The sequence below is a fragment of the Podarcis erhardii genome, assembly GCF_964252035.2.
Source record: "Podarcis erhardii genome assembly, chromosome: 9".
NCBI classification, from domain to species: domain Eukaryota; kingdom Metazoa; phylum Chordata; class Lepidosauria; order Squamata; family Lacertidae; genus Podarcis; species Podarcis erhardii.
The window spans coordinates 30,846,337-30,866,053 of NC_138512.1; the positions used below are offsets into that span (position 1 = coordinate 30,846,337).

Sequence of the window (19,717 nt, forward strand, 5' to 3'; positions counted from 1 at the left end):
CTCTGCCTTCTCACACCTTACAATCCTAAACTGATTTCTTCATAGTTCCTGCAATGCTCAGGCATTATACCAGGTCAATGAAAAAAATCTAGACACTCAATAGAAAATGTAACTTATTATAATGATCACAGAAACACTGAGATAAAACACATAAATAAGTGCACGTGACTATTTAAATGAAGAAATCAGTGCTGGAGAAAAACAAATGGCCAAATTTCGGTGGTGGGTCAGAGGTGAAAGGAGGGTGGAAATATTCACTGCATTGCATTTCCCATGTTGTATGATGGTGGCAGTGATTGAAGCAGTGCTCCTACTGACTGCTACTGCCACCACTTCTCTTCCTAGAATACTCTTTGCAATGATGCTACATGATGATGGGGGACGTGGGTGGTGCTGTGGTCTAAACACTGAGCCTCTTGGGCTTGCCAATCAGAAGGTCGCCAGTTTGAATCAGCACAATGGGGTGAGCTCCCATTGCTCTGTCCCAGCTTCTGCCAACCTAGCAGTTCAAAAGCATACCAGTGCAAGTAGATAAATAGGTACCATGACAGTGGGAAGGTAAACGGTGTTTCTGTGAGCTCTCGCTTCTGTCACAGTGTTCCGTTGCACTAGAAGCGATTTAGTCATGCTGGCCACATGACCTGAAAAGCTGTCTGAGGACAAATGCTGGCTCCCTTGGCCTGAAGCGAGATGAGCACTGCACCCTATAGTCGCCTTTGACTGGACTTAACCACCCAGGGGTCCTTTACCTTTTTACCTGACATGACGATATAGCTTTGCTCAGCAGGGCATTCTGGGGAAAAAATGACAGCAGTGCACCACAGTAGAAAGGTTGTTGCCTACCTCCATAATCAGTGAACCTCACCTCCCCATTTCACGACCTGTAAATGGAGCCACAAAATGGAAGCAGCCATTATGGCTCAGGGCTAGACAGCACACAAATTTTGCAAAAAAAAGTGCATTTTGATGCTGTGCGACTTTATCTGTGGTGAACTCTTCACCGGATAAGAAGGCTGAATAGGAAACGTTTCTTTAAACAACAATGACAATTTTAAAAATCCTCGTAAAAGCAGGCCCTGTAGCACTGTGTGCAATGAAGTATCAATGTTTTGTTGTCGGAGTTATCTACATAATATATGAACTGACACCCCGCTTTCTCTGAAACAATTCATGCACAATTTACTGCACCGCCATTTGTTATAACCTTAGGCTGGTCATAGTTCCTACAGGTGTGAAGTAATATGCTACGAGAAGAAAATTATTCACATATTGATAGATCCATTAACACCACCATATCTTCAGAGGGCATTTCCCTGGCACACAATAACATGAATAATTCAGCGGCTAGATTGCTGACCAGGACCAGATGGTCTGAGTATATAAAACCAATTCTGGTCTGATTGCACTGGCTACTAGTCAGTTTCCAGACTCAATTCAAAGCGCTGGCTTTTATTTATAAAGCCTGATGTGGCTCAGGATCCCAGTATCTCAAGGATTGCTTTTCCTTACATAAACCACCCAGACAATGCATTCATCACTTAATTTGCTCCTTCTAAGGGAGGTGTGGAGTGGCAACATGAGAATGGTCCTTTTTAGTGGCAAATGTGCTTTTAAGTTTTTAAGCTGTTTTTGTTTTACATTGTTTTTTTTAATATTTGTACTACTTTGGAAGTCACTTTGGGTTAGTTTTTGTAAAATAAACTAATAAGTGGCAACAAAAACAACAACAACCAAGCTCCACATGCTGGATCTGAAGCATAAACTGCTGTGTTTTCTGTTGCCAGAAAAATAATTAATGCTATTAAGTATGTAAAAGAATAATCTTATATTTTATATTTTGGAACACCTTTATCAATATATGCAATTTTTAAAACATGAGCCCTAGAACACATATATGCTCTTAATCTTGATATTTCCTTCCACAGTCAGTTGATTTAGTAAATGCTATATCTCAAAATGCTTTCCAGTAAAATTGCACATAACACAATGTGTTCTATTGTTAAAAAATCTGCATAAAACTCATTTTAGGCCATTCTTTGTAATCAAACAAAGCAACTTATCAGAGTACCATGTGAGCAAGAAAATCTTATTTTTATTATTTTTATGAGAGGGCTGCTTCACAATTCCACCCCCTCCATTTTCTCACTAAGGATCTCTCCAAAGGAGATAAATGAATGAATTCAATGATTCATTTAGTTGATAAATTCACCATGTTGTCTTCACAATTTATCAAGCACAACTGTGAAACAGTCACATGCATCTAATATTAAAAGTTACCCATGAATTTCTTCGATGAATAACTCTGTCAAAAAATTACAGATAGCTCATAGTGAATATTGTTCGTCATAAGTTTATACATTATCTCACTTAAAGTCTAGGGTATCCTCTTTGGGGATACTTACATGGAGCTAAACTACTGTATGTCCAAACCTCTTGTTACTGTGCAGAGCAGCCCCAAGTGTAAAGGATCACCTTGGTGAATTGTATTCCATGAGTATTACAGTATGTAACTTATCATTGCTCTCTCCCTCATTATTCCCATTGTGCAGTAAGAATGATTCAACAACCAATCACATAAAACTTATTCAGTATATAAATTGAATAAGTAATAATAATAATAATAATAATAAGCATAGTTCTATATAGTTATTGACCACATTTTCCTTTCAACATCAGGCAAAACACATCTGAGGAACAAGGACACCTTAAAACCCTAAAATGGAAAAGTATTTTATGAAATCGCAACTGATAGCAAAAAAACCCATTTGTCTAGGACTGTGGATTGCTCATGATGCTGGAAGCTAATGCAAGTGTGTACAGTCAATCAATATTTGTACCAAGCAGCATGGAAGTGTCCTCATTAAGCCTCTATGTGTACTTCAGAGACACAGACTTCAAAGTGGCAAACATGTCTTTAAAGCTTTTTATATATAACTTTCACTGAAAACTTCTGAAAAATAGTCTGGCAGCATTTATATATATATATATATATATATATATATATATATATATATATATATATATATATATAAAGAAACCTGATATGTTATGGGTTAAGCCCCTTGCACCTTACCTTGCCACCTTGTTCCAATACAGAATAGGAAGAAAAGCAGCATCAACAGAGCACATTTGCTTTGGAATCCTTATGGTAAACAAGACATCACTACGTAAAACATTAATTTCTGGCAGAATGTTGTTTAACACAAACACTCTGTTCAAAGAGAAGCTATCACAAGCCCACTTTAAAAAATAAACAAAAAGTAAACTGCAGTCCCAAGACAAATCACTAAAATACATTATCCAGAAAAGTAATAGCCACATGACATTAACATTTTTAAAAAACTGGATTAGGTTTAGAGCAACTGTATACAAATAATTCTTGATCACTTCCTGGTTTTTATAAGTCTAGAAAGGAACTTGGTTCTTGACTAGGAAAGGAGGGGAAATCTAATTCAGTTTACATTTAAAGGCAAATTTGTCAAATCCAAAACAATCTGAAAACTGAAACACAGCCATTCTTTGAAATTTGTAATTATCTGAATTTTGTAACACAGTTCTCAAACTAACCAATGGTTACAAAATGCAAATACTAGGTAAAAATGAGCACAAAAGTGAGAGTGTTAGTGGAAACACTTACAAAAGTGTGTTCTATTAGGAGACATTGCTTGCAAAACGTGTACACTAGACAAAACAGCATACAAAAATATATATTTATTAGGGTAAAGCTATACTAAAATGCTGGTGAATTTTCATGATATTTATTTTTTTAAGAAAAATTCCTGCAAACTGAAGCAGAAATGTGGAGAACTGAAATCAAGACTGGAAAAATGAAAAATGAAGAGAATAAAACTTGACAGATCCTCCCATACCTATTCTTGACCAATGGAAAAGAAAGGCATTATAGTTTTCCGCACAATGCAAAATATATAGCAACTATCAACACATTCAGAGAATTATTCTCAGGGAAGAAAGGTGGACTAAAGGCCCCATGTGAGGTGACCAAAAGTTAAGCTACTTCCTAGTTCTTCCATTTGGTGCCATGTGGTTATTCCTATGAAAGTGTAGAGAATCTGCTCATGGCAGATCCCCCTGGACCCCAAGTACAGAACTAGTTCATGGCACTAAAGAAGAAACATGGAGCTGCAGAGAGCAGTCCCAACAGAACAAGGTCCAAGAGGACTGGTGAGAGGACTGAAGGGGACCTCTCCTTCTAAAATTAGGATAGTTAAAATGCTTATCTCCCCAAAAAGTCACATGACTCATGCCTTCCCCCCCCCCACAAAGTAGAACCTCTACTTACGTCCCGCTCTACTTAGGCCTGTTCCAAGTTGCGACCGCGGCAAACCCAGAAGTAAACACCGGGTTGCTGCGATTCGTGCATGCGCAGAAGCGGCTGCCGCCATCTGCACATGCACAGAAGTGGGCTGCCGCCGAATGTGCCTGCGCACAGCAGCGCTTCTACCAGCAACCCATTTCGCCATAAGGACGGGCCTCTGGAACAGATTTGTAGTAACATTATTGTTGCATGCCACCCCAATTACTGAGTGGTGCAAGGTTCCAGGGGTTCCGTCCAGTTACCCCTGTTTCCTTCAGAATGAGCACATGTAATCTTTATGACATGTGCTTTACTTACACATATTAGTAACTTGAGCCGCATAACTTGTGCTTTACTTACACAAATTAGTAACTTGAGCTGCAGCATTACTACCTCAAGCGGGCCTTGCTTCCTCCATAGCCACAGCCTTAGATTCAAGCAAAAATCTCTGGCTTCCCAGCCTAGCTCACATCAGTCAACTCTCCTCTCTGGCCTTTGTCTTTCTAACTACTGACCAGTTGAGGGGCCCCACCTATTTTATATATGGCACAGATCCACTTCCTTTGTTCCCTTAATGGCTCATTACATCGGCTATCCTCTTGCCAGGAAACTAGCTTGGCTATTCCAGAAACTGAATCCTTGCTTATATTTGAACAGATGCTGGATCCAGAGATTAGAAGGGTCTGGGCATAACTCTATAGTTATGAGGAACTATTTGGAAGTTCATAAGGATTATTGTGTGCAAGGGGTTGTGCATTTGAATTAAATGTCAAACACGATCCTTTGAAGACAGGAATCCTTCTAAACTTCCCAATCATTCCTCAGAGCTAATGCAAAACCCGAAGGATGAATTGTAGATAGTGAAAAATTTATGTCTAAGACTTGAGAAGAGGCTAGGAGAAAGAAAATTGATCTCGTTGTAGTAGAAGTGCCCTACTGAATATAGTTCTCAATTCCCTATTAGAGGCAGGTTAGTCAAGTCTCAGACCCATTTTAGCATTAAATATGCCCCAGGCTCAACTGTGTGTTGCACATTTCTTTTCCTAATTCATTTAGGCAAGGGAACATTGTTTGCATTGGCCAAAACTCCACTCTGATTCCGTATTTCCAAGGATTCTAAAGAAGATAAAACAAGGAAGCTGCCATCCCTAGGACTGACTGCTTTCTCTTATTTCAAGTATAATCCCCCCATTTTCAAAAGGGGCGGGAGAAAGGATTTTCTCATATTCCAGATTACTACAATGCAAAAAGAGTAACAGATGCCTGTTATTTCAGAACTCCAGAACTCTAAAGCATCTACCATTTCTGAAATATTGACCGGGCAATGCTAATAATCACAGATTATGGCATGCCTTAATATCAGGCAGTGATTATTGGAACATACATCTTTCTTCAGAGAACACCAGATGGCTGCTATTCACTACCCCCATAGCTTTAGTTCTAACATGACACAAAGGAGTACTGATTATTTTTCTTCTGTATTTTTGTAGATGTGGGACAAAACCACAAACCTCTGAACTGCAGCAGCAGCAGAAACAACAAAAAAATATTTGGGGGAGGGGTGAGTGTCATGGGTCTGCCTGTGTGTTCCATTTCTGTGTTACACTTCCTATACTAGCTTTTTTGGAGTGGGGGGGGATGCATCAACAGAAGCCTCAGGGAATAGTACATAAGTCGTCTTTGAGAGAGACAGAGGCTTTCCTAAATCTCGAGCAAGGCAATGATTTCATGTTGCTCATGTAATCTGCAAAAAGCATTAGTATGTGCCTTTAAGTTAAAAATAGAAATGTAGGTTATATGGAATTGTGATTAAAACAAAGAAAGAAAAATCTTGCACATAATTTTTTTCTGCACACATCCCCAATGTTTACCCCATGTGAAAACACAGTTTTAAGCAATGTAGTGCCCTCAGGCCACTACAGTCCCCCCCCAAAAAAGAAGTTCTCTTTCAGCAGGGAGCTTCTTTCCCCTTGTGGTCACTCACCAATATTTACAAGGCAAGGTCACTTTGGATGCCAGTGGCAGTTGAAAGAGCAAGAGGAGGAGGGACACTTTTTGTCTTCAGCGATCTGGCTGATTCTGCCACTGTGATAGCCGACAATGACATGACACAAGGGAATGGTTGTCGCAGTCTCACACTCCCGGCTCTGCTGCGGAGACCAAACAGAACAAAAACAAGGAGAGAAATATATATATATATATATGTTATTTTTTCTTTCCTTGTGAAGGTAATACAAAAATATGAAAACATTTTATCTTTGGAATACCAAAACAAGAGAGCTTTAATCTTGACTATGAAAGCGGATATCTAAAACTTACTTTAAAATTGGGATTTAAACAGACCCCCTAAGAAATGGAATATCCTTCTGTAAAATTAATTAATTACGTTGAAAGCTTGCTGGAAGGAGATGGCCATAAACATCTTACACACACAGCAGGTGGTAGAGAGTAGACAGAAATGATGATTTTATTAAAATTACAGGGAAAGACATTTGCAGTAAAGAGACACATTTTGGGCGGAAAGGGATGGATGGCAGTGTCTATAGGTTCATGTAACCAGTGAAGAAATATAACAAGGCAAGAGACTAATGAGAGTTTTTATTTATTTATTTGCATTTTTATATCGTCTAAAAGAATTATTACCTATATGCCTGATATGTCCTAAAAAAAAACAACTGTGATGAATAAATAAACAGCTCTAGAAATCTTCAATAGGGTGCTTTACCTTGCAGGGAATATTATCATTGGCTTTTGATACAATTTCTGCTGCAGGGAAAGACTTTCAAAGCTTGGAATGCTGAAGTATTGCCAGGCGCTCAAAGACCCCCTGCTGTGCGCGTCAAACTAAGAAATCTCTCTGAACTTGTCGAATTAAAAGTCATCTCTCTCTCTCTCTGCAACCCCTGCATGAGCTGGGAAGCTCTGTCCTCGTTTTTTTTTTCTTTCCCAGGCCCTCTATGATAAACAAATGGAGCCTGGAGCATCTTTATTCTTTACAGGCACATAATTAAAATTCTTCTAAAAATGTAATTGAATGCAATAAATTTCAAAAGGAGGTTCTAGTTAACAATGACACTAAAATGGTTTGAGTAGGCTGCACTACTTTACCATTCAAATGTCTTTCAAAGGTAAATCAAAACAGCTTGTTAAGATCTGGGAACGGTGTGTGTGTGTGTGTGTGTGTGTGTGTGTGTGTGTGTATATATATATATATATATATATATTTGTATGCCATCAAGAGGATGCTCCTAACTTAAATATCTCAGCAGGATTTATGCTTTCTATAATGTCATATTAATTACTGAAACCACAAAACAGTAAACTATTAAAACAGGAACAAAGCAAGCTGAGATCCCTAGTCATTATTTATCTATCCCTCCCCCATGAAAGAAGCTTTATTTTTGTTTGTTGTACCGTTTCACAGCAGCACTCTTTTAATTCACCCACAACAGTGTATATATTCACAGCCTTGCAACAACTCCCAAACCTGCTAATGACCACAAGGTTAAGCTGTTGAGCGTGCAGTTAAGAGCTGTGGAACATTGTTAACAATTAGCTGGGTAGCAAATTACAAATGGCAAAAGAATAATAAAAAGATTCTCTGCTCCCCCACCCTCAGATCCAAATATTTAAGGGACTTTGGTTTTTTTTAAAAAATCACACCTAGAGAGGAAAATAACAGAACATTCCCTCTCCTTTTCATGTCCTACCTGAAGATTTTACTTGGCACTACTGACTACAAAATACTATACAGAATTCATTATTTTTAGAGATGTATCTAGATAGGCTGTAGACAGAATATGTTTATAGTGTCTGTGATAACCAATGTGTGCTGATAGGCAATTCTGTGATGACTCATAATATGATGACTCATTCAATAGATAATAAAGCCATTCATATCAATTAACAATATAGGAAGTGAATGTATTACAATTTCTAATTGGAACAACTGATCATTGCAGTAACATACATCATTCTTTAACAAAGGCTATTTCTGAATACAATTTACAGATTGCCCAAGCCCTGCTTGGGTGCAGTTGGCCTTTATCCCCACCCTGGCTCCATCCCTCAGCTTGCCCCTGATGGGCAATTACAAACTTTGTGATGGCTGGGGAGGTTTCAGCACCAGGTTGCAACCACCACCCACTTTCTGACCAGGTAAGTGGCCATTATGTGACCCATGAGAGCAGCAAAATAAGCCAAATCCTTTTTGACAGCAGCAGACTGACTGGAACTGAAGCTGACTGGAATTGCCATTGTTAGTGGGTAAGTAAGTGGTGTGAACAACGTGCAAGGCTCAATTAAGATTCATTTGTTCTAAGGGACTTTGCCCCGCAGTGAGAGTATTTCTAAGGGACAGGATGTTCTGCCTTAGCTCTGAGCCAGCAACCTACAGTCAAGCCAGCTCTCAGTGTAGATAACTGATGCCACCGTGGATACAGATAACTGATGCCACTCTGGATACAGATGATGAGGAGTGTCCCACAGCTAGATGAAGTAGCTTTGTTTCTAGGAATCGTAATTGTGTGATTAGAGTGAAGAAGGGCCTAGCAAAGCTGTCCCCTTCTGGGTACAGGTCACAGGTAGATGTGGACAGGAAATAAAATTGGTGTGAGCTCTTACTCAGAAGTTGCTCTGATCCCAAATGGCCTCACAACTGCTCTAATTCAGATTGTGTTTTTGGGGGGATCCCTCTAACAACGTAGCTTGAAGCTGGGACATTGGAGACTGGCAAAGGCAACGATAATGGAGGGAAGGGAGGAGAGAGCATTGCCTGAATAGTGGAGGAGCAAGTGGGATGAGCTACGGAACTGCTGTGATCCAGGTCCTCACCCATTCAAGAGCACAGGGACTGCAACACGGGTCCATGGAGTACAGGACAAACACCCATTTTCAAGCCAGTGGGTTAGCCATGTAAGAGACTCTTATTTTCCAGAAGGTGGTGGAGGACAGGTGAAGGTGGCTGGCGGCACAGACTAAAATTGCCTCAGTTCACAGCTATCCATTGTTGGAACAAGTTGCTCACAGAGGCTCTCCCTTAGTGCTGCAACAACTTTTGTCATCTTTCCCATGGGATGAACAGGACCTGCTCAGAGAGATAAAGTTACAGAATGGAGGCCCTTTATTCAGGGCTGGGGAACTTCTAGCCCATGAGCCAATCATGGCCCAGCAGGGGGTCCAAGTTGGTCTGTGAAGCCACTTCCCCCAGACCTTGACCAGCTGACACCAGCCTGATGGGTGGGTGACTCTAGCTGATAGGCAGGGTTTAGCTCTGCACTGACCACAACCACCAATGCACCCAAAGCGGCAGGATTTAACCGCTGGTCATCAGTTGATGAAAAGTGGGTGGAGGTTAAATCCTGCTCAGATTCCAGCAGAGAGCATGACTGAAATCTCCATTCATCAGCTGATGACAGTTCAGAATTACTTGTTGCTGTTAGACCCATCCTGCTGGGTGCTGCTTCATCAATGTGTTCCATGCCGGGACCCCTGCAAAGAAGCCCGTGAAGAGCAGAACTGATGTCTCTGCTCATCAGCTGTTAAAAAGAGACTTCAGTCCTGCTGAGTGCTGCTTTGCCAGCTGTGAGGAATGCATTGAAGAAACAGACTCCACCCCCATGGCTCAACTTTGGCAGATGGCCAGGACTGTGGGCAGGTGTGAGACCAATGCAGCTCTCAGTACAGTTCTTTCTGTATGTCCCATGATCATATTAGAAAGCAGTTGTGTTCTGCCATCAAGCACTGCCATGAGTTACTTTTTGTTTTCCAGTATATTCCTTGTCAATAAAAAAATTCAATGTAGCACAAACAAATTTTTATTCTGAAAGTGTGGCCCAGAGGATAAAGTTTGAGAAACACTATGCTAATGTGTATTAGTGTAACAGGAGTCAGGCTGGGAAATAATGACACTTTTATTTCCTGTGCAAGTTTGCTTGTTTTGTTTAAAAAATAAAAATAAAATATGGGTTAGTTTCTGGAGATAAAGAATTTGTATGTGGGGATGCAGGAAATATAAACAGAAAAGTAAGCATAATCTTTTCTCTATAAATGTGCATATCTGCATACTTGAATTAACTCTCGTGTGTTAACAAAGCCATTCCTTTTTGGATGAGAACAATTATATTCCTCCATGCATGTAATCTTTCAATAGAAGTTAAAGATGGCGTCAAATGAAGGAGACAGAGTGGAAGAAGGAAAAGAAATATCAACAGCCAGATCCTACACATGTTTACTTGGGGAAAAAATCTTTCTGATCTCAATGGAGCTTATCCCACGGCAAAATGGAAGAGGGGAAGAAAGAAGAGAACTGCTTTTCATTTCATGATTCTCCCTCGCCGAGAGAAAAAAGGAACCTATAAAACATTTCATAGAAAATGTCCAGACTGAGAGATTTCATGTACCAGTGGTTCCCAACCATTTTGGTGCAATGGGCACATTTAAATTTTTAAGAAAGTGCCATGACTGCCAGTCACAAAATGGCTGTCACATCTAAAAGAGCAGGACAAGAAAAGAGACAAGATCATAAAATGGTGTGGTTATACACCCCATTGGCCACACCGTCAATGGGGGGGGGGGGGGAGACACCAAACTGCTAATTCCAGCCTCAGGTGCATTGTGGATTTTTATGGAGATACTATTGAGACCTTTTGTGGGCAGCATAGAAGGTATGGTGGGCCCACTGTTTCCATGTTGGCAATTCTGCCATATAGGATGGGGGTCCTAGTGACAAGTTTATGCTGCTTGATGCACACTCAGTAGAATCTTTGAACAGATGATACGTGCATTAAAAACTATACAGGTCTAGGCTTGTCTGCATAATTGAGGAACTGCAAAAAGTTGAGAAAAGGCTTAAATAAAAACACATCATGTAACGGGCTAAATGAAGATGGAAATGGAAAACAGGCACAGACAAAAGAAAAGCAATTATGAAAGTGTGTCTGTAATATGAAAAAAGCAAGCAATTTCAAATAGTACAAGGGCAAAACAACTGGGAATATTTCTAGCTTAATTTCCCACTTTTGGCTTAAAATGTTTAGACTGTTTAGTTTAGAATGCACATTTCATTTCTATGCTTTTGGTGTGCAAAAACTTTTATTTCCACTGGTGAACCAGTCAACATTAATTCCCCTATCTAACTTCTCATTTGAAGTGCTCTGGCAAACTTTTCAGCATCAGTGATTCAAAGGTTCCTCAGCCTTTGTTTCCACTTGTAAACTGACAAAACCTGACATTTGTGGCTATATACTCTTACATGGTTTTGCTGATCTCTTCAGTTCTCCTAGAAATGCACAAAAATCTCTTTTGACCATCAACCAAATGTTCACATGGATTATTGCAGAGGCCAGCTAGCACTATCTGGATTTCTGTACTGTCGGAAATGACAACTGAGGCAGGTAAAAAATAAAGATTATTGAAGTGAAACATTCAAATAAACCATTTTACTTTGGGTCAGCCAAAGCAGGTAACCGATGAATGATTCTAGAATCTGAAACTTTCAGTCTTTATTATTGAGGATTAGTGAATACTAAACTAAAGCTCTTGTTTTAAGTAAGTAGAAGCATGTCCTGCACAAATGCACCTGGACTGGTCAAATATTCTGAAGCTTTGCTAATATTTTTTTTTTTTTTACTTCTCTCTTTTATGAAAGCAATGGGTTTTCTTCTTCCACAAGAGAAGATTCTTCTGATTTATGTCATGAAAGGGGAAGATGCTAATCAAATGCCTGATCCCTACAGGAATTACAAGAAATTGCAACAAAGGACCAGCACTTTGCTGTGTGTCGTGGGAATGTTCTTCATGGGAATATAAGCATATACTTCAGAATTTTTTGGGCCATGATGACCAAAGGAATAGTTTAGTATGCCAGAAAAAGGTAGACATGTTTATTAAATAAACCTTTTGATGGTAGATTTCTCCTGTTTTAGTCAGTCTAGTAACCAGGAAAGTATTTTATTGGTTTATAAGCTGATGTTCTTGCTCAGTAACCAATAGAACCTCCCCTAAAAATCCCCTCCCCAATGGGTTGTATCTAGCATTTACAGGATGCTCTAGCTAGAGGAAGATGAAGGCAATTTCACTAGGTCCTCATTCCTCTGGAGTTCCCCAAATCCCTTCAAAAGTTGTTCTGGAAGGCTGCAGAGCAAAGGAGGAATCAGACAAATTACCTCCAGTGGATTTACTGGATCTCTGTTCATGGAATTATTTTGTTAATGGAAGGGACACCCTGGATCCAACTCAATGATATGTAGATTTATTGGTTCCTGATTGAAAATTCATTTGGTGAACTGGAAAATACTTAATTGTCAGCTAAATCTATCTAGTGATGAGGGCAAGTCTCAGGCTCCTGTCCCAAAGCATGGCAGTGACTCTTGCAAGCCAGCAAGCCAGAGATCTTTATTCAGGCTAATAGCAGTACACACTCCAAAGCAAACAGGTTCCAGAAGTTCATATTCCAAGGTTCATGAGCAAGGAAAGAGGTTCACAAATGAATGGAAGCTACAAAGATGTCCCAACAGGTGATACATCCCACTCACTCAGCTTTCAAACAACAACAACAAAATGAATTTCTTGTATCCCGCCCATCTGACTGGGCAGCTTCCAACAAAGTATAAAGACAACAAAACATCAAACTTTAAAAGCTTCCTGATGTAGATTAAGATATCCACTAAAGGTCATGTGATTATCTTTTTGACATATGATGGGAGGATGTTCTACAGGGCGGGTGCAGCTACTGAGAAAGCCCTCTGCCTGCTTCCTTGCAATTTCACTTCTCACAATAAAAGACAGAATGAGGAGGTCTCACTCACATGATTCTCTTGCCTGTCTTCCCTAGATGCAGCCTTCTCTCTTTTGTAATGAAATTTACCCATGCTTTGTATAGTGGAACACAATTTGGTTATATTGAGGCAAGTGGAGGGCAGGATGTTGTACACCTCCAGCACCCCCCTCTCATTCCTCCTAATGGCCTCTGGTGTAGTTGTGTTCTGCTTCCACTGTCGGAGACAGTGGAATACAAGCTGCTGGGACTCTCAAGTGGGGTGAATGCTCTTGTACTTGGGCTCTGTTTGCAAGCTTCCCACAGGCACCTGGTTGGTCATTGTGAGAACAGAATGCTGGACTAGATGGGCTTTTGACCTGACCCAGCAGGCTCTTCTTATGCTCAGTGTTACTGTATTTTATGTTCTTATGTACAGTATGTCATCAAATTATGAATAAAAAATACATTTTGGGGCTGCCAGAATCCCCATTATTAATTTGCCGCAAACCTGACTAAGCATATAAGAGAGGGGTTTGATTCCAGGGTGAACTCTGGGGTTCTGGGACACCCCAAATTTCTGCCTGTGTGAATTTGGATAATTTATCTGACACCTTTTACTGCATTAATGATCATACAAAAGTTTAAACTGTGTAACAGTCTGCATTATTAAAGTAGCCTTGTGCTGTAACATCCAAATTCATGGGGATTTCTTCTCACTTTTAAATCTCAGTTGCCTTTTTTCCTTCATAAAGCACAACTTTGATACTCATCTGGAAATGCTACAGAAGCATTCCACATCTCCCAGTGTTGATATTCAGAAGGGGAGGGGGGATGCAAAAGGACCTTATCTCCAATGCAACACATTCCCTTTTATAAAATATAAAATATCTTCAGAATGTAGTCACTTAATATCATCTATCACTTCTGTCACAGTTTTCTTAAGATTTCTAACCTCTCCAACTTGCTCCTCTTATTACACACCATATGATTTATGAGTACTGCTAGTAAGAGAGACAGCTGTGAGATTAGCATTGTAACTGATCCCAGATCACCTTAGGAGCAATTGCTTCTGAAACATGCTGTCCCTCTGAAATGAAATTACAACACATTTTGGGGTGATTCTGACATATACTTTTAAAATGTTTTATGCAATTGACAGCAAAAGTAAAAAAGATAATGAACCAGAGGATTTAAAAAAATGAATTTAACTGATTTTATTTCCCAGTTAGACTGTTTAATTGGATTTCACAATCTACTAGCTACTTGGGAATTACAAGCTATGATGAACCATTGGGAGGGGAGGCTGAATGGTGCTTCAGTGCTGGCATCTGTCACCCTTTCTGATCTCCAGAACGCTGCAGGTAATCTAAATTTGCTCCAAGCACAAGTAACCTGCCCACTATAGAACTGTGAGCTACATGAATCTTAGTATGGGAACTACCCAAAGGCTTTCTGTTGTAAGAAATGCCTGAATGGTTAGTGATGTGCTGGCCAAAGACTGACAGGGAGGAGGATTTAGAGACTTATGTGAGGTCTATGGAGAGTTCCCCTTTCCTTTGCACATTGAAGGTCTAAGAGCAGATTGATCATACTATTGCTTTGGAAACATGCTGGAGATTTCATTGAACAAAGATAAGGCTAAACTTACAGCAATTAAATTGGAAAAGGCAACCTCCCTATCAGCAATGTAATTAGATTAATTAATTGCACTACACAACCTATTAGGTATTTGGCAATTTTTGTTGATAAGAACCATAGAAAAATACTTTTTTATCATTATTGTCTATTATCTGAACTTTTCTGGTCTTTATGCTACTACTAAAAAGCGAAACAAAAGCAATCCCCCTGTAATCAGTAGAAAAGAGAAGGAAGTGGGATACTAAACTTGTTTCATTCTTATCATACAAATAAGCCAATTCAGCAGTTTGACTGGATAGAGAAATATGGCAGTTCTTCCCTCCCATTCAGACTTGTTTGCTGTAAATTACCATTATGTGATCTAATTTTGATAAAAGAGCAATAGATATAAACAGAACACATTAGGACCATTTATAGTAAGTGCTTTATTGGAAGCATGGGATAAACTTTGGAAAATGTTAACAATGAATTAATATATCATTATTAGCATCTGTGCTGAATGAGGAGGTATTTAACCCGTATCATTTCGGGAACTTTGATATATGGGGACTACATAACTGAGACATATTTAAGGAAAACACAGTTTTATTATATGAGGAAATAATAATATATGTACAAAACTACTGTTCTTTCAATATCCACAAATTAAGACATTTTCTGTCCACCTGCTACATGCAATTTTAACATATTAGTATCATATGCTAATTCAGAAAAACTATCAATTGGTGAAAACTAAAAGCACAACATATAAATCCTAAATTGTGGAATAGGACTTTTAAGATGTTGCTTGAAAAGTAAAGCAGCTGAGATGGCAAATTTCTTTAGACCTGGCAGCTCCACCTTTCATGGCTTTCAACCAGGCATTGTTCTGGGCAGGTATTTACACATGATTCTACCATCTCCTAAGTAGCTTGTTAGGCATTTCATTGGCACTCCAAAGCTCCTGCTTGTTTTGCAATCTCCTCTGATCCTGTAGACCTGGAGGTGACTATGTGGGATGTGAAAGCTAACTAGGAACACAGGCGAGTGAGGTTGAGATCTGTGGTAAGGACACATTGATCCTCAGGTTTGCTGGCAATGCAGGAGGAGTCTGCTAGGAGCTCTTGCTTTCCCATCTCCTCATCCAAGGTGTTTCTAGGTCTGAACAAAGCAAATCCTGACAATTATTATTTTTTTATTTTTTTTACAAAAAAAGCAAAAAGCAAAACCCCAAACCAACACTGAACTCTTATGTTTTCTTTAACTGCTGTGGGGGAAAAGGTGGACATGAATGAGGAATCACAATCTTTTGCAAGTTTTTATTGAGGAATATGGGGGGAAAGGTTGTTTTGACTTGATTTATAGTCCAAAAGTTCATTGTCTTTCAATAAGAATTAGGGAGCAATTCTGCAGCCAGCACTCAGCCATCTGAAGGACTGTAGGAAGAGGTTTAAGAGCTTCTCTGCCAGCAGAGAGAAAGGCTTGCCAGTAGGATGGCACTTAAATATGATTTCAATGCAATTTTTAAAAAATATATATAATTGCAGATTAATTTGGAAGCGGCATGGAATGAACTTGCATGCAAAAGTGACACAGATCAGAAATTGATTCACTCATCCCTATTTAAAATTTTGCTTGTGGGTAGAAGAGACTGAGACAAAAGAACTGACATAGTTTGAAGAAGGTGTTTTATTTATCAACACTTTTTCTTGAGTAGCCTTAGGAGAAACCTTGCTAGAGAAAGGGTTTTTTTGTAGACTGTGGAATAGATGGCAAAACCTTTATCTTACAAAATGTAAAATTAGCATTTGTTCAGCCATTGTAGACTATTATAAATCTTCATATCTAGAAGTTTTTCCTAGATAAGGTGCACAGAAAGCAAACTTCCTGTTGATAGGATCATACTTGCAGACAATACACCATTTCTGGTCGGAAACACAATTACCCAAAGTAAGAAGCAGTGGGGAGGATGTAGAGGTTTTTATCCAAATGACATCATGATGCATCACCACAGCCATGCGATGGGAATAAATGGCAAAGAGAAACTTAGATGCAGAACAAAGAAAACAGCTGGGAGCACACAAACATCAAAGGAGAAATAGCACGTAATAAGCAAAAGGGAAGCTGGGGTGCATAAAGTAAAAAAAGAAAAGCTCTTAGGTATTATAATGGAAAACCTTAAAGCAGGGGTGAACAACTTGCAGCTTTTATCATACATTTATGAAGCTCTTAGCCTAATTCCATGCATATGGCAAGGAAACCGAAAGATACTGGCAGAAAGAAAGAAAGAAAGATAAGATAAGGGTTCCTCGTTTGTGTTTGGTTTTACCCACTTTAACTCTGGTTCCATTGATCAGTGGCTCCACCAGCATGTGGCCTCCTCCAACAGAATACTCCAAGGAAATACAGTAAAGAACCAAAAAGTGATTGAGAGTTGAGAGTCAGGGCCACACTTCCTTTTGTCCCACTGCTTTTCCCTGGGAAAAACGCTGTTTAGTGTTCAATCAGAGCAAACGGCAATTCAGGTTTTCTCCAGACTGACGTTTGATCCAATTTAGAGCTAAAAAGTGGGTTTTTCCCCCAGGAAAGGAGTGGGGCAAGGGGGAAATTGCTTGGACCTGTGCTTTCTATGCAGTGGAAGTGTGGATGAGTTCCCAGTGGTGGCTTAGTACTTAGAGCACTGGATTGGATTTACATCCCCACTTGGCCATGAAGCTCATTGGGTGACCTTGGGCCAGTCATGCTAACCTACCTCACAAGGTTGTTATGAGAATAAAACAGGGAGGAAGCGACCTATGTACCAAACCCTGAGTTCCTTGAGGAAAGATGGGATTCAATTGTAATAAATAAAGAATTCTGACTGGAATGCTTGCAATTAAAAAAAACACCAGTTACAGATATGCAACTTTTAAATACCTATATAGTGTCCATGCTTTTGATGCTTTTGAATTATGGTGTTGGAGGAGACTCTTGAGAGTCCCATGGACTGCAAGAAGATCAAACCTATCCATTCCTAAGGAAATCAGCCCTGAGTGCTCACTGGAAGGACAGATCCTGAAGCTGAGGCTCCAATACTTTGGCCACCTCATGAGAAGAGAAGACTCTCTGGAAAAGACCCTGATGTTGGGAAAGATGGAGGGCACAAGGAGAAGGGGACGACAGAGGACGAAATGGTTGGATAGTGTTCTCAAAGCTACCAGCATGAGTTTGACCAAACTGCGGGAAGCAGTGGAAGACAGGAGTGCCTGGCGTGCTCTGGTCCATGGGGTCACGAAGAGTAGGACATGACTAAACGACTAAACAACAACAACAATAGTGTCCATATAGAACTATATGTTTATGTTTCTGGAAAGCTTTATATAAACAGGGAAATAATATACGCTATGAAGAACTGCTCTGACAAAGACTATGTCTAGTTTTGCTCACATATCTACAGCATAGTGTTTTACAAATGTTGATGGAATGGACCAGGTGGCTGCTTAACATAAAAAAGTCAGAAAAATGCCTCTAGAAAAACAGAAGGTAGAGCCAGGTCCTCAGTCAAATGGTATTTCGCAGCAGAGGTTGATTTGCCAACACATAGCAAATGGTGTATGTGGACAATAGCCAATGAAAAGGCCTCTGAGGGGAAGTTCATAAACATTGCTTAGGATTAGCGTTAACAGATACAACCTGATTGCTATTCTCCTTAAGCTGTCCTGATTTAAAAAAACTGATGGGCCTGCAAACGTCAAGGCCATGAGAAACAGTTCCCTGACTTCTTGTAGGTCAGAAGGAATTGAGAACTGAAGGATGGGTGAGATGGAAATAAGATACCATTTTAGTGAGCTATGTGGAGAATAAAGTTGCCATTGACACTAAAGGTCAGCACTAGGCCCCTCACAATATGTGGAAGAGTGCTTGTAACACAAGGCAGCTTTCTTGCTGATGGATACTAGAAACAATCAAACCATTGCTATTGTATTGCCCTCCCCCACTCATAGTGTGGGGCACTCCATAGTTCTGTCAGAATTAGTAGCTGTCAGCACTTGTTCCCACGAGGATGTTAAGCTTCAAAAAGCAATGGTGACATGCTTGCTTGGTAATGTTCAGGCAGTGTGAAAAGAATTCATCGTATCATTATTTATTTATTACACTGATAATAAATGTAAAGCACTGAAATTGGTGTAACCGGTTCCACTCTCCCCCCCCCCCCCCCCCGCCGACATCTCCTCAGAACTAAGCTGGGTCCTACACACTCTAAATGCAATGGGGAGTTTAGATGAGAATTGTGTGGAAAGATGCCAGACCCAACCTTTGAGGTCTTTACAGATGCAAGAATGTTCTATTGGACAGGGTAAGAGTTGAAGCTCTATGGTTAATGTTCTAGAATGTTCCTTAAGCTTGGTTTGCACAGTTGCTGAACCTTTGTGGAAAAGAGCAGAGGCTATAGAAAAGAACCCAGTGTAACAAAGCTCCAGTTTCCTATATTGTTGAGAGAAGCAGACAACAATTGAGAATAAAATTGAACAAATATCAAAGATTAACACAGCTTTAAAAATGAATTCAATGCTTGTGTTTCATGCACTGTGAAATCATGCTGAATAGCTCTATGTTTACTACATTCCTTAAATGTTAGTTATTTCCCTCTCAATCCGACAAACTGTTGCTGGTCTTACTGTTAATAAATTATTTGGTGATTTGCCAAAAATATACAGTATTAATTACCAAAATATGTAGAGAACTATTTTAGGAAATTCATTCATATAATTATTTAGAAACTGCATGTTTAGTAATTGCAATGCAGAAAACACACAGTTCAATACTGAGTTTTGCTTTTGATAATCAGTATGACTGTTTAGTACTATTATTGAACCTTTTTTTTAAGCACCCAGTGAAACAATGTATCATGGGGCTCTAATTTCACACTTTCAGTTTATTACTTTAAATCATTTCAGTTTGTTTCTAACACAAAGGTATGGAAGCCTGTTGGTAATACCTGTTGGTAATACAGATCCTCATTAAGCCACTTTCCATTTACTCTCAAG

General features: G+C 39.5%; 1 protein-coding gene across 19 annotated transcripts in view; it reads right to left on the bottom strand.

The window, feature by feature from the left end:
* TENM3 (teneurin transmembrane protein 3) overlaps positions 1 to 19,717 on the bottom strand; it is a 1,299,256-nt gene that overhangs the window by 881,284 nt on the left and 398,255 nt on the right. For all 19 annotated transcript variants that reach the window (XM_081875189.1, XM_081875187.1, XM_081875177.1 and 16 more), the window contains exon 3: positions 6,300 to 6,465. The gene's annotated coding sequence lies outside the window, so the exon portion shown is untranslated. The remainder of the gene's footprint in view (positions 1 to 6,299; positions 6,466 to 19,717) is intronic.